Here is a 14,026-nt window from a genome sequence, read left to right on the forward strand (position 1 = left end):
AAGCAAAGAACTCTCACTTGACCCAAACAAGGCACTAGAGAGTGGTGGATGCACACTTGACTCTTGGAACTCACTAGAGAAGGATTCTCACAAGAAATCACTCCAATCTCAATCCTCTCTAGGCTCTTGCAACTCTCTTGCTCCACAACAAGTTTCTCTGATGTTCAAATGGGCAAGAGAGCTCTCATGGACGAGGTGGAGAAGTATAAATACTATCCACGAAGTCCAAAGGTCGGCCAACCGTTTTCCACTGAAAACGGGGTCATCGGACGCACATTATGTTGCACCGGACGCACTGCACCGAGCGTCCGGTGCTGCATAACGGCTAACTGTACTTCGCTCTGACAGGTCACCGGACGCTAACTCTCAGCGTCCGGTGCAGCGTCCGGTGCTAAGGGAAAACTTACATGCTCCCTGCGCATGGGACCGGACGCTACCCTGTGCGTCCGGTGCTAGCGTCCGGTGCTCTGGGGCACTTTGCAAGCTCCCTGGGTAAGGGACCGGACGCTGCCCGGTGCGTCCGGTGCCAGCGTCCGGTGCCTAACCCTAAGCACCAACCTGTTCCAACGGCTAAGGACCTCACCGGACGCACTCACAGAGCGTCCGGTGCAGCGTCCGGTGCCCCTTTGGGCACCCAAACTTCGTCGAAACGTGAACGCTCCAACACGAAGTTTGTTCCTCTCGATCTAAGGACTATCTCTGAGCTGCCTAGTGCTAGGTTTACCAAGTGTGCACCACACCTAAACCTAAAGCCTTGCCTAAGTCAAGCTACTAGATCAAAGCCCCTCTTAATAGTACGGTCAAAAGAGAACAAAGTCCTAAACTACTCTAAGTGCCCTTCTTCACCATATGGCACTTAGACCTAGTCTAGTCTCGACGATGTCCATCCATCCTTTGAAAACCGAAACGATTTCCACTATTAAGTTGGCATGTACGTCCCTGTCCATCGAGTACTTATTTACCATGACCTTACCTATGACTTTGCCTCTGCAAAACACACGTTAGTCATAGTAACCAACAATGTCATTAATCACCGAAATCTCTTAAGGGCCTAGATGCTCTTTCAATCTCCCCCTTTTTGGTGATTGATGACAACCTCGAGTATGAAAAGAGTTGAGGTTTTCAAAGTGACTTGGTTTTAATAAGCATGATACAATAAGAACAAAGAAATAAGTCATGCTTATATCAACCAAATCAAATACCCTGCATCCAAATATGTGAGTGATATACAACAGGATAAAAACATAAGGCTCATAGATACATCGGAGTAGAAACGCGGAAGCAAAGATAATATGAGCCAAAACACATGACAATAGAATATCACATTAAGCGCAAATCATGTCGCATAAGCCATAGTATCTCACACAAGTGCAATGCATAAAGGTAAACATGATGCATGATGAAGTAGCACACATAGAAAGTATCTCAAAATAATAAACTCCTCCCTCTCTAGCTAGCTCCCCCTAACTCCCTAACTCTCTCATACACGCACTCTCTCCCCCTTTGGCATCAAGCGCCAAAAGCCTAAGAAGACGGTGGAGGAGGCGGAGCTGTAGAGTCCCTCGGCGCGGCCACGAAACGAGCTGCATCATCTGAACTGTCGGCCGTTGAGGCGGAAGAGGTGGAGTGACCCTCTGAAACTGCAGGTGCTGGAGAAGCGGTCCGGGTCTGCTCTGGCCCTGTCACAGGCTGTGCTGGCTGCTCGAGTCCGGCTGACGAAGCTGGCACGGACTCGGTCGCTGTAGCTGTCGTAGCTGGTACGGTAGAAGACGGTGCAAGCTGCTCGGACGACGCTACGGACGACGACAGAAGCTCTGTAGTGGTGACTGGCGCCGTAAAGACTGCAGGGGCCTGCAGAGGAGGAGGCGTAGGGTCACCAGTCAGAGCACTGTAGGTGAAGCTGAGGTGCGGATCTGTCTGTGAGTCCCACACAAGCTGTGACGCTGAAGCTGACTGAGGGGTGAAGCCTGAGCGGAGAGGGGTAAACTGCGGTACCTGCTCAAAGCCTGAAGAGATAGCACCCTGAGAGACCTGGTGCTGTGGCGTCGTGAACGGCTGACTCTGAGCGGGTAGCTGGAGCGGCTGCTGAGACGGGCTCTGAGTCTGAGGCACAGGAGTAGGGGGTCTGACTGACGACGTGCCGGGAAGCTGTATCTGCGGTAGCTGAATCCCGGAGACGGCCATGAGAGCGGCCATCATCGCTGTCTGCTGGGCCTGGAAAGCAAGCTGCTGCTCCTGAAAGGTGAGAAGCTGACGCTGGAGCTCATCCTGTCTGGCCTGCATGGCTGCATTAATGGCAGCCTGATCCCTGTCGCGCCTCGCCTGCTCCTCAGCTGCACGTCGCTGATCTGCCCTCATACCCTCCAAGATAGCAAGCAGGGCAGGGTCTGAAGCACTCGAAGAACCACCTGCCTCGTGATCATGAGCTCTGGGAGGAAGGTCAGGTACTGGCGGCTGATAGTCATCATCGAAACTGTCTGAGGCGAAGTCAAACTCGCCCTCTGCCTCTGCATCTGCAAACGCGCCAATAGTTGTATCCTGCTGCTCCTCTGTCTCCGCAACTGTCGCTGTACTGCGGGTGCCCCTAGGAGAAGGTGGGGGCACCGGTCTACGTGGAGCACGAGGAGGAGGAGCACCTCTGAGGTCGTGGTGCGCTCTCAGCATCTGTCGGGGGTCGTAGTGGGGGAAGACGGTGTCGGACTCTGTCAACTCCCTCTGCAAGTGAGCTGGCAGGGGCAGTGGCCTACCACGGAGTATAAGTAGGGTGATCCAATGTGCGTAGGGCAACTGACGCCGGCCCCTGAAGCTCTCTGAAATGGTGTCCTCTATCTCTGAGACAATAAGATCCCATAAGTCAAACTCTGTCTGCGAGATCAGATGAGCGACAAGCCACTGCTGCATACGAGTGAAACCGTCTCTGTAGCCTGTCCTGGGAAGAAGAGTCTTCCTCAACACAAAGTCGAGGATCCTGGCTGGGCGTGTCAAGTCTGCCACTGTCCTGCTGGAGCCCTCCCCAAAAGGTGCACAGAAGCATGGAGCCACGAAGTCAACTGGTGGTATCTCACCACCGTGAGGACGACGAGGAGGATCCACGTTCCCGTAGCACAGCTGGTGAATCCTGGTGGGAGAGGCTTGCAGTCCAAGCACCTCTCTAGCCCTCTGAGCTGTCACTCTGTAGTCTGTCCCGGCCAGTGCGTAGTGGATATAGGTGTGATCTGGAGAAATCCACACTGACGCATAGAACTCTCTGACCCACTGCTCGCAATAAGTACCTGGAAGCGCTAGCAGCTCTGGGAGACCATGGAGGTAAGTAAAATACTGACGGATATCTGCCCCTACCACGTTCCCGAGAATCTCCAGGTCAATCACCCTGTGCTCTCTAAACTGTGACTGAGAGCGAACCAATGCCTCGTGAATATCCTCCTGGACTATGGTGTAGAAGCGGGCACCGGCCCTGGGATCCCTGGCAGCTGGAAACCAAGTCGGAAAGGGAACGAATCGCAGCTGCTGGATCTCTCTGGCTGACACAAGGGTGAGATCCCTGTGAACCCTGACTGGCCTCTGGCGGGAAGCTGGAGTGCCTCTAGCCGGAGCGGCTCGAGCTGTGGAGGCGGACTGTCCCTGCGTACCAGTCCGGGAAGTGGCCTGAGTACGAGCACGCGTCGACCTCCTCAGTGGCAACTCCTGCTCCTGTCCCTCTGCTGGATCCTCTGCCTGGGTCTCCGTCTCTGTGTCCGTACCCTCCTGAGCCGGATCCCTAACCACAAGTCTAACCCTCTGTCCTCCAATCGTCACGGTCCCTGGAGGGGATCCATGGAAAGCCTCTGCCTCAAGCACTGCACGCCTCTGACGTGGCGTGAGATCATCCCCGATTCTCAGAGAACCAGAACGACCACCCCTCTCGGCTGCCTCGGCTGCTGCTGCAACTGCCTCTGCGACCTCTGCATCTCTATCACTGGCCTTCCGCTTCTTGGTGGCCAGCTTCTTTCCTTTGCCTTTCTCTGCCGCTGAGAAGCGACGGGGAGGATCACCTCCACCATCACCTCCTGGGGAACCTCCTGAGCCAGCTGTCGGTCCACTGACGTTCTTGGTGCGAGCCATAGCAACTCAAGTGTCCGACAAGCAACTGACCAGCAATGGAGAACAATGTACTGCAGAGAATTGACAAGAAAAGGTCTATATAAGTAAATATACCGACTAGAGATGAGATAAACCTATGGATCCCAAGAAAAGATAAGATTAGGGCTCGAAGGCTTACGATCCGAAGACTGGACGCGTTCCGAAGGAGATGACACGATCGGAAACTTCCGGAGACCTCCAAGCCACTCCTCAAGGTGCTATAGAGATAGAACAAATCAAATCGCTGTTGAAAACAACAATCTAATCTATTCATACGATAAAACAAACACTTTGAGGGCGAGGTCCAAGAATCTTACCCCAAACCCTAACTCTTCGAGGAGAGAAGAGCACTGGCGAGGAGAGGGAAAGGGGGGGATTCCCTTAGCGGATCTGGCGCGAGGGAAGATTCCAAGGGCGCCGCGGAGGGCCGGGAATCGACGGCAGCGGCGGCGCTAGGGCAGGGCGAGGACGCGGGCGCGGCCAGAGAACGGAGAAGAAAAGAACCGGCCGCGAGAAACCTCTGGGCGCGGGTTATATCCGCCCGCCGCGGGGTCACCGGACGCTCTTTATGTTGCACCGGACGCGTCCGGTGACCACCGGACTCATGCGCAGAGAGGTTTGCATTTTGGCATCGCACCGGACGATGGGCACCGGACGCTGGCTTTAGCGTCCGGTGCTTCAGGTGACGCCTGGTGAGCACCGGACGCACTTCACCGGACGCGACAGGGATACTGTTCCTGCGTCCGGTGAGTGCAGTCTGGCGCACTGCACCGCACCGGACGCTCAGAGGCAGCGTCCGGTGCATCGTCCGGTGCTCCTCTGAGCACTTTTTCAACTAAGCTCCACGCCCGACTTTGACCCAACCAAGTTCCATCTTCAAAAGCACACAACTAAACACCAAATGGAACTGGTATGAGTGACATCTCTCAAACCCTCAAGTTTTCACAAATAATTAGCCATAGGCTTAGTAGATTTTTTAAGAAAATAGTTCGAGAAAATCACCAAGGAGCTTCGTATGGCCATAAAGCTAGGGGCTTAAATCATAATGAGCTTGGAATGCTCCCCCTATCTATGGACGAACACAGCGGATGCTCAATAAATAACCGAAAAGAAAAGATCAACTAACAAGAATGCATATGAAATGAGTTGTAGTGCAATTCTTGAAAATAAACTAATGCTTGTCAAGTTTGATCCAAGGTTAAGCTTTTTCACACACTCAAGGGGGTTATCTTAACCATGTTAGACAAGCCCTACATGCAAGTTGAATTTTTAGTTTTAGCATGCATGATATGCAAAGCAAAAATTATTTACAAGATTCAACACACAACTTTTTATCTTTTAGTGAAGTTAGACATGTCAAGCACATTAAGTTCATTTCTCAACATACAAAACCTAGCTTCATCTAGGGGTTTTGTGAAGATATCCGCTAATTGATTTTCCGTTCCCACATTTTCTAGGGTTATGTCACCTTTAGCAACGTGATCCCTAAGAAAGTGGTGGCGGATGTCAATATGTTTTGTGCGGGTGTGTTGAACCGGGTTGTTTGCAAGTTTTACGGCACTTTCGTTGTCACACAACAAGGGTACTTTGTCTAGCACTACTCCATAGTCTAGCAAAGTTTGTTTCATATAGAGTATTTGTGCACAACAAGCACCGGCGGCTATGTATTCCGCCTCGGCCGTTGACAAGGCAACACTATTTTGTTTCTTTGACATCCAAGAGACAAGTGATCTACCTAGGAAATGGCACCCTCCGGATGTGCTTTTTCTATCAATCCGGCACCCGGCATAATCCGAATCGGAATAGCCTACAAGTTGAAATCTTGCACCTTTGGGATACCACAAGCCTAGGCAAGGTGTGTATTTTAGATACCTAAGAATTCTCTTGACCGCAATCAAGTGAGATTCCATAGGCATTGCTTGATACCTAGCACACATACACACACTAAACATTATATCGGGCCTAGATGCGGTGAGGTAGAGTAGACTTCCTATCATGGAACGATAGAGAGTCTTGTCAATAGGGTTACCTCCCTCATCCAAGTCGAGATACCCATTTGATGCCATGGGAGTCTTGATTGGCTTGCAATCCATCATCTTGAACCTCTTGAGAAGATCTTGAGTGTACTTCTCTTGAGAGATAAAGACCCCTTCCTTCATTTGCTTGACTTGAAATCCTAGGAAGAAGGATAGCTCGCCAATCATGGACATCTCAAACTCCTTGGACATCAAATCACCAAATTCCTTGCAAAAATCTTCATTAGTAGAGCCAAAAATAATATCATCAACATAAACTTGGCAAATGAAGATTTCCCCATTCATTTTCTTGGTGAAGAGTGTTGTGTCAACTTTCCCAATCTTGAAGCCCTTCTCAATGAGGAAGTCCCTAAGTCTCTCATACCAAGCTCTAGGAGCTTGCTTGAGACCATAGAGAGCCTTGGACAACCGGTAGACATGCTTGGGGTACCTAGGGTCTTCAAAACCGGGGGGTTGCTCAACATAGACAAGCTCATTAATATAACCATTTAAAAAAGCACTTTTCACATCCATTTGAAATAATTTGATATCATGACTAGATGCATATGCAAGTAGGATACGGATTGCTTCAAGTCTTGCCACCGGTGCAAAGGTTTCACCGAAGTCAAGACCTTCCACTTGTGAAAAGCCTTTTGCCACAAGTCTTGCCTTGTTTGCGCACCACTTTGCCTTGATCATCCTTCTTGTTGCGGAAGACCCACTTTGTTCCAATCACTCTTGCATCTTTGGGTCGCTCTTCAAGTGTCCATACTTGGTTGCGAGTGAAGTTATTCAACTCCTCTTGCATGGCCATGATCCAATCCGCATCACGAAGAGCTTCCTCTATAGTCTTTGGTTCATCTTCAAGAGACACAAAAGCGTGATGTTCAATAAATAAAGCATGTCTAGAACGAGTAGTTACACCACGTGATGGACTCCCGATGATGAGATCTTGAGAGTGATCTTGGAGGAGATGTGATGTTCTTCTTGGTGCCACTTGAGGAGTTGGTTGGGGAGCATCAACATCTTGTGCTTGTGCCACCGATTGCTCATGAGTGACTTGGGTGTCTTCATGAGCATCTCTCACATCCTTGTCTTCATCTTGTGGACCTTGTGAGGTGGATGATCGCTCAATGATTTGTACATCATCATCATCTTCTTTTGGCTTGATGTCTCCCACCGGCATGTTCTTCATGGCATCCCTCAATGGTTCACCACCTACATCATCAAGATTATCACTTGCTCCTTGGGAGCCATTAGTTTCATCAAATTCAACATCAAATGTTTCTTCAACCATCTTTGTGGCATGGTTGAAAACTCTATATGCTTTGGACTTTGATGAATAGCCAACCAAGTAGCCGATATCACATCTTCTTTGGAATTTTCCCAAGTGTTGGCGCTTCTTGTATATGTAGCACTTGCATCCAAACACTCTAAAGAATGAGACATCGGGCTTCTTCCCATTGAGCAACTCATAAGGTGTCTTCTCTAGGAACTTGTGAGGAAAGAGCCGGTTTGATGCATAGCATGCGGTGTTGATTGCCTCGGCCCACATCTTCTCCGAAGTGTTGTACTCATCTAGCATTGTTCTTGCCAAGGTGATCAATGTCCGGTTCTTTCTTTCTACAACCCCATTTTGTTGTGGTGTGTATGTTGAGGAGAACTCATGCTTGATTCCCACTTCATCACAATACTCTTCAATGTTGGTGTTGTCAAACTCTTTGCCATTGTCACTTCTAATTTTCTTGATCTTCACATCAAATTGATTTTGGGCATTCTTTGCAAATTTCTTGAATATTGATGCAACTTCGGCCTTGTCTTGCAAGAAGAATGTCCAAGTGTACCGTGAGTAATCATCAACTATGACCAAGCAATATTTGTTGCCTCCAAGACTAGCATATGTGGTTGGTCCGAACAAATCCATGTGAAGTAGCTCAAGCACTCTTGAAGTAGAGAGATAGGCTTTGGTTGGATGAGTATTTGCAACTTGTTTGCCCGCTTGACATGCACTACAAAGCTTGTCCTTTTCAAATGTCACATCCTTCAAGCCTCTAATCAATTCTTTCTTCATCAACTTCTTGAGTGTGCCCATTCCAACATGTGCTAACCTTCTATGCCACAACCACCCAAGCGAAGTTTTGGTGAACAAGCAAGTTTTGACATCAACTTCATTTGATGAGAAATCAACTACATATAAGTTGTTGTGTCGGAAGCCTTTGAATATCACTTCATTGTCATCTTCCTTGGTCACAATTACTTCCTTCTTCTTGAATAGGCATTCAAATCCAAGATCACAAAGTTGTCCAACCGAGAGCAAGTTGAAACTCAAAGATTGCACATAGAGCACATTGGTGATGGAGTTGTCATTTGATATAGCAACTTTTCCTAGACCCTTGACTTTCCCTTTTGAATTGTCACCAAATGTGATCTTCTCTTGGTTGTCAACATCTTCATCAAGAGAGGTGAACATCCGGGGATCTCCGGTCATATGTTGAGTGCAACCACTATCAATTACCCAATGTGATCCACCGGTCTTGTAGTTCACCTACACACAAGAGATCAAGCTTGAGATTTAGGGACCCACATTTGCTTAGGGCCCTTGACCTTCTCAACTAGTTGCTTTGGCACCCAAATCTTCTTTGGCCTTTGCTTGTTTGGTGGCCCCATGAAGCTAACCTTGACCTTGCCACTCTTGTCTTTCCTTACAATGTAGTGAGCATTGAAGGCAAATGGTCTTGCATGCTTGGGCAAGGGTGGTGGTAGTGGTGCCTTGCACTCATGAGCAAAATGTCCTTCTTGACCACACTCAAAACATCTCTTTGGCTTTGGCTTGCTTGCTTGATCATGAGTGGCTAGAGATTTGATAAGCTTTGTTTGATGAGCCTTATATCCAATCCCACTTTTGTCCATCTTCATGACGGTGTTCATGAAAAGCTCACTTTGAAGATCCTTCCCTTTAGTGAACTTTGCTAAACCCATGGTTAGGTGTTCCTTCTCTTTCTTGAGCTTGTTGTTCTCTTGAGTTAGCTTCTTGATGATTGGGTCATTGTTGCTAGCTAACTCATCCAAGATGAATGTCTCATCTTCTTCTTGCTTGTCATACATCAAACCAAGCTTAAGATATTGATTTTCTTCCTTAAGCAACTTGTTCTCATATGCAAGCTTCTTGTCTTGATCAAGTGACTCAATCACAATTGTCTTATGCTTGGCTTGATCTTGCAACTCTTTCTTGAGCATGACAATTTCATCCTTGAGCTTGATAGTGTCCTCATAGTTCTCGGCCACTACCACTTTCTTGCCCTTGCAATCAACACATTTGCTTGTGCTCTCCACAAGTAAGTCATCACAAGATGTGGCTACATCAAGCTTAGCAACATGGTTAGTAGCAACATGTGTTTCATCAATTGCAAGTTCATAAGCAATCTCTAGGTTGTCATAGTTTGCTTTTAGAGTTGTTAGTTCTTCTTTCATTGCTCTATATCTAGTGATAAGCTCATCATGAACACTTTCAAGTTTATCATGTTTTTCTTTGAGCTCTTTTAGAGAGAGTTTGAGCTCCTTGAGCTTAGTGGTCATGATCTCATTTTGTTCTCTAAGCTCATCACTAGGGTTAAGCTTTGCTAGAAGTGTCTCATTTTCAAGTTCAAGCTTTTCATTTTCACATCTAGTCTTTCTTATGACTTTTGTGTATTTGTTAAGCAATTTTACAAGTTCATCATAAGAAGGTGATTCATATTCACTATCACTCTCACTACTCTCATCCTCACTTTGTACCTTCCGGTCACCCTTAGCCATAAGGCATAGATGTGTAGAGGATGTAGATGGTGGTGAAGATGATGGTGATGGAGCATCAATGGCAATGGCGGCAACCTTCTCATCATCACTTTCATTGCCGGATGAATCACCACTTGAGCTTTCAATGTCGGTGAGCCAATCACCAACAATATAAGCCTTGCCATTCTTTTTCTTGTAGTGCTCCTTCTTCTTGCCACCTTTCTTCTTGTACTGCTTCTTGTCATTTTTCTCGTCATCACTTGAGTCATCTTGCTCTTTGTTCTTCTTCTTGTACTTGTCCTTCTTGGGCTTTGGACATTGATGAGCAAGATGACCAAGCTCACCACAATTGTAGCAATCCATCTCGGAGATGGGCTTCCTCTTGCTACTTGTGAAGAACTTCTTCTTCTTGGAGTCAAAGTTGACTCCATTCTTGTTGAGCTTCTTCAACATTTTTGTGGTCCTTCTCACCATGAGGGCAATAGATGCATCATCATCACTTGAAGTTGATGACTCAACTTCAATCTTCTTGGCTTTGCTCTTGTGAGAAGCTTTGAGAGCCAAGTCCTTCTTTTCTTTCTTGGCCGATGAGGAGCCATCTTGAGGATTCATGTGCATGTACATCTCATGAGCATTGATCTTTCCCAATATGGTGGTTGGTGTAGCGGTGGAAAGATCGCCTTGATGAAGCACGGTTACTATGTGCCCATATTTCTCAATGGGAAGCACACATAGTATCTTCCTTGCTACATCCGCCGTACTCATTTGTGTAAGCCCGAGTCCATTTAGCTCCTCTACAATGACATTCAAGCGAGAATACATTTCATTAGCATTTTCTTTAGGAAGCATTTCAAAAGTATTAAGCTTGTTCATCACTAGGTGATACCGTTCCTCGCGTTCACTCTTAGTTCCCTCATGGAGCGCACAAAGTTCCTTCCAAAGTTCATTGGCGGTTTTGTGACTCCGAACACGGTTGAACACCTCTTTGCAAAGACCTCTAAAGATGTGGTTTTTGGCCTTTGCATTCCACTTCTCGTTTTCTTGCTCTTGTGGAGTAAGAGCGGTGGCTCTTTCCGGAGGGGCAAACCCTTCGGTCGCGGCTTTTAGGCACTTTGTATCGCATGCCTCTAGGTATGACTCCATCCGTATTTTCCAATACGGGAAGTCATCCCCATCGAACATGGGTGGCGGTCCATCCCCGTTAGACATCTTTCTCTAGGCGGTGAAGCCTAAATAATGAGCACTAGGCTCCGATACCAATTGAAAGGATCAAGATGCCCAAGAGGGGGGGGTGAATTGGGCTTCTCTAAAAATTTAAGCAACCTATAAGCTCCAATTCAACCCCTTGTGCCTAGTGAGACTTAGAGAGCTACCGAATAAAAGTTTTGCAACCTAGTTCCAATCCTATTCTAGCATGGCAGTTCTAAGAATGTAACAACACAAAGTAAATGCTAGAAAGTAAAGGAGTAGTGGAAGAAAATGCTCGGCGATGTTTTGCCGAGGTATCGGAGAGTCGCCACTCTCCACTAGTCCTCGTTGGAGCACCCGCGCAAGGGTCTTGCTCCCCCTTGGTCCGCGCAAGGACCAAGTGCTCTCTACGGGCTGATTCTTCGACACTCCGTCGCGGTGAATCGCCCAAAACCGCTCACAAGCTTGACACGAGTCACCCACACGAACTTCGGGTGATCTTCGTGTCTCCAATCACCACCGAACCGTCTAGGTGATGGCGATCACCAAGAGTAACAAGCAAAGAACTCTCACTTGACCCAAACAAGGCACTAGAGAGTGGTGGATGCACACTTGACTCTTGGAACTCACTAGAGAAGGATTCTCACAAGAAATCACTCCAATCTCAATCCTCTCTAGGCTCTTGCAACTCTCTTGCTCCACAACAAGTTTCTCTGATGTTCAAATGGGCAAGAGAGCTCTCATGGACGAGGTGGAGAAGTATAAATACTATCCACGAAGTCCAAAGGTCGGCCAACCGTTTTCCACTGAAAACGGGGTCACCGGACGCACATTATGTTGCACCGGACGCACTGCACCGAGCGTCCGGTGCTGCATAACGGCTAACTGTACTTCGCTCTGACAGGTCACCGGACGCTAACTCTCAGCGTCCGGTGCAGCGTCCGGTGCTAAGGGAAAACTTACATGCTCCCTGCGCATGGGACCGGACGCTACCCTGTGCGTCCGGTGCTAGCGTCCGGTGCTCTGGGGCACTTTGCAAGCTCCCTGGGTAAGGGACCGGACGCTGCCCGGTGCGTCCGGTGCCAGCGTCCGGTGCCTAACCCTAAGCACCAACCTGTTCCAACGGCTAAGGACCTCACCGGACGCACTCACAGAGCGTCCGGTGCAGCGTCCGGTGCCCCTTTGGGCACCCAAACTTCGTCGAAACGTGAACGCTCCAACACGAAGTTTGTTCCTCTCGATCTAAGGACTATCTCTGAGCTGCCTAGTGCTAGGTTTACCAAGTGTGCACCACACCTAAACCTAAAGCCTTGCCTAAGTCAAGCTACTAGATCAAAGCCCCTCTTAATAGTACGGTCAAAAGAGAACAAAGTCCTAAACTACTCTAAGTGCCCTTCTTCACCATATGGCACTTAGACCTAGTCTAGTCTCGACGATGTCCATCCATCCTTTGAAAACCGAAACGATTTCCACTATTAAGTTGGCATGTACGTCCCTGTCCATCGAGTACTTATTTACCATGACCTTACCTATGACTTTGCCTCTGCAAAACACACGTTAGTCATAGTAACCAACAATGTCATTAATCACCGAAATCTCTTAAGGGCCTAGATGCTCTTTCAAACATCACATGAAGATCGTCACATATCACAACCAAATATCATCACAGATCACAACCTATTTTCATCACAGAAAAGGTTTAGAAAACAAAAGATAAGGTACAGATGATCAATGCCATCTTCATTACATGTTAATCCCATCTCCAGAATATAGGGTATCAGTTACAGAGAAAATGACAAGACATACACATGTCAATGCCATCACCATTACAAGTCTCAACACATTTCAAACAAATATCAACACATTTCTTGGGCACTTGATGTAGTAGAAGAGGACCAAAATACATCTTCTTTAACTTATAGCGCCGTTGGCGAGCAACATTCTTCAGCATAGCCGCACATGCTTTTTTCACATGGATTGAGGTTTTATCCACTTCAAACTTGGACTGCATTTAACAAGATTACAAGTACATGAAATATTTGTTTGAAAGAAACATAGGAGCAGCATTATACAAGATAATCATGTTTGTTCACTGTTTTCAAATTAAATTGCTAATCTGGAGTATTGGAATCAAGAGCCCAGCGATCTGACTATGTTGAATAGGGAGGCCACCTCTCATACAAGAGATACTTGCATGACAAGAGATCAAATTCAGAGTAGGGAGATCACCTAATACAGAAACTGGACATGAAACTTCTTACAGCTTGGACAAAAAAACTGCAACTATCCTGGTTGCATTGTCTAATCAGCTCCTCTCATAAAGCAAAGTTCACATGGATCAGATGCCGCAATCCTGCAAATGCGAGCAAGAGCCTCAGTAAATATCCTTCCCACCACTAAATGCAGATGTTCATAAGGTCTAGGCATCTGCTTTGTCGCATTTACAAGACCTTATGAACCTATGCAGATGCCCACTAAAAAATGAGATGCTTACAGTGCAGATTATACATTCCAAAAATGGAGTGAGTAACATCCTGCAGACGCAAACCTGAAGAGGGCACCAACTAAAATTGAGATGAGAGGCAGGCGATGAGGAGGAGGAGGAGGAGGGTGAGGAGGAGGAGGGCAGCCGCCACCACCGAGCGCCGCCGAGGCCCCTGTCTACATCGGGAGGAAGAGGGAGACCGCGGAGCGGAAGTTCGGATAGGGGCGGCGGATTGGACTCTGCTGTGCGGACAAGTGAGAAGGGATGAAGCTTAATGCAATATTGTACAAAAATAGAAAAGGAAACGCAATATCCAACGAGACATTAGTAGTCCAGTGGTAACCCGCCTCGAGTGGAGTTGAGAGGTCCTGGGTTCAAACTCTGGAATTGTTGAAAGGCGAAAATTTTGTCCATTTTAACTATGTCTGATTTGCTCAACTTTTTA

General features: G+C 47.6%; 1 long non-coding RNA gene across 2 annotated transcripts; it reads right to left on the bottom strand.

The window, feature by feature from the left end:
• On the bottom strand, nt 12,742-13,819 carry LOC110437156. 2 transcript variants are annotated; one of them, XR_002455296.1, is made up of 3 exons: nt 13,591-13,819; nt 13,326-13,449; nt 12,742-13,101 (listed from the first exon to the last, which is right to left on the bottom strand). It is a non-coding gene; the product is annotated as an uncharacterized LOC110437156 (long non-coding RNA). The 2 variants fall into 2 exon arrangements; XR_002455295.1 differs by having other exon boundaries at nt 13,645-13,818.

The sequence above is a fragment of the Sorghum bicolor genome, chromosome 7 (genome assembly GCF_000003195.3).
Source record: "Sorghum bicolor cultivar BTx623 chromosome 7, Sorghum_bicolor_NCBIv3, whole genome shotgun sequence".
Taxonomy (NCBI): domain Eukaryota; kingdom Viridiplantae; phylum Streptophyta; class Magnoliopsida; order Poales; family Poaceae; genus Sorghum; species Sorghum bicolor.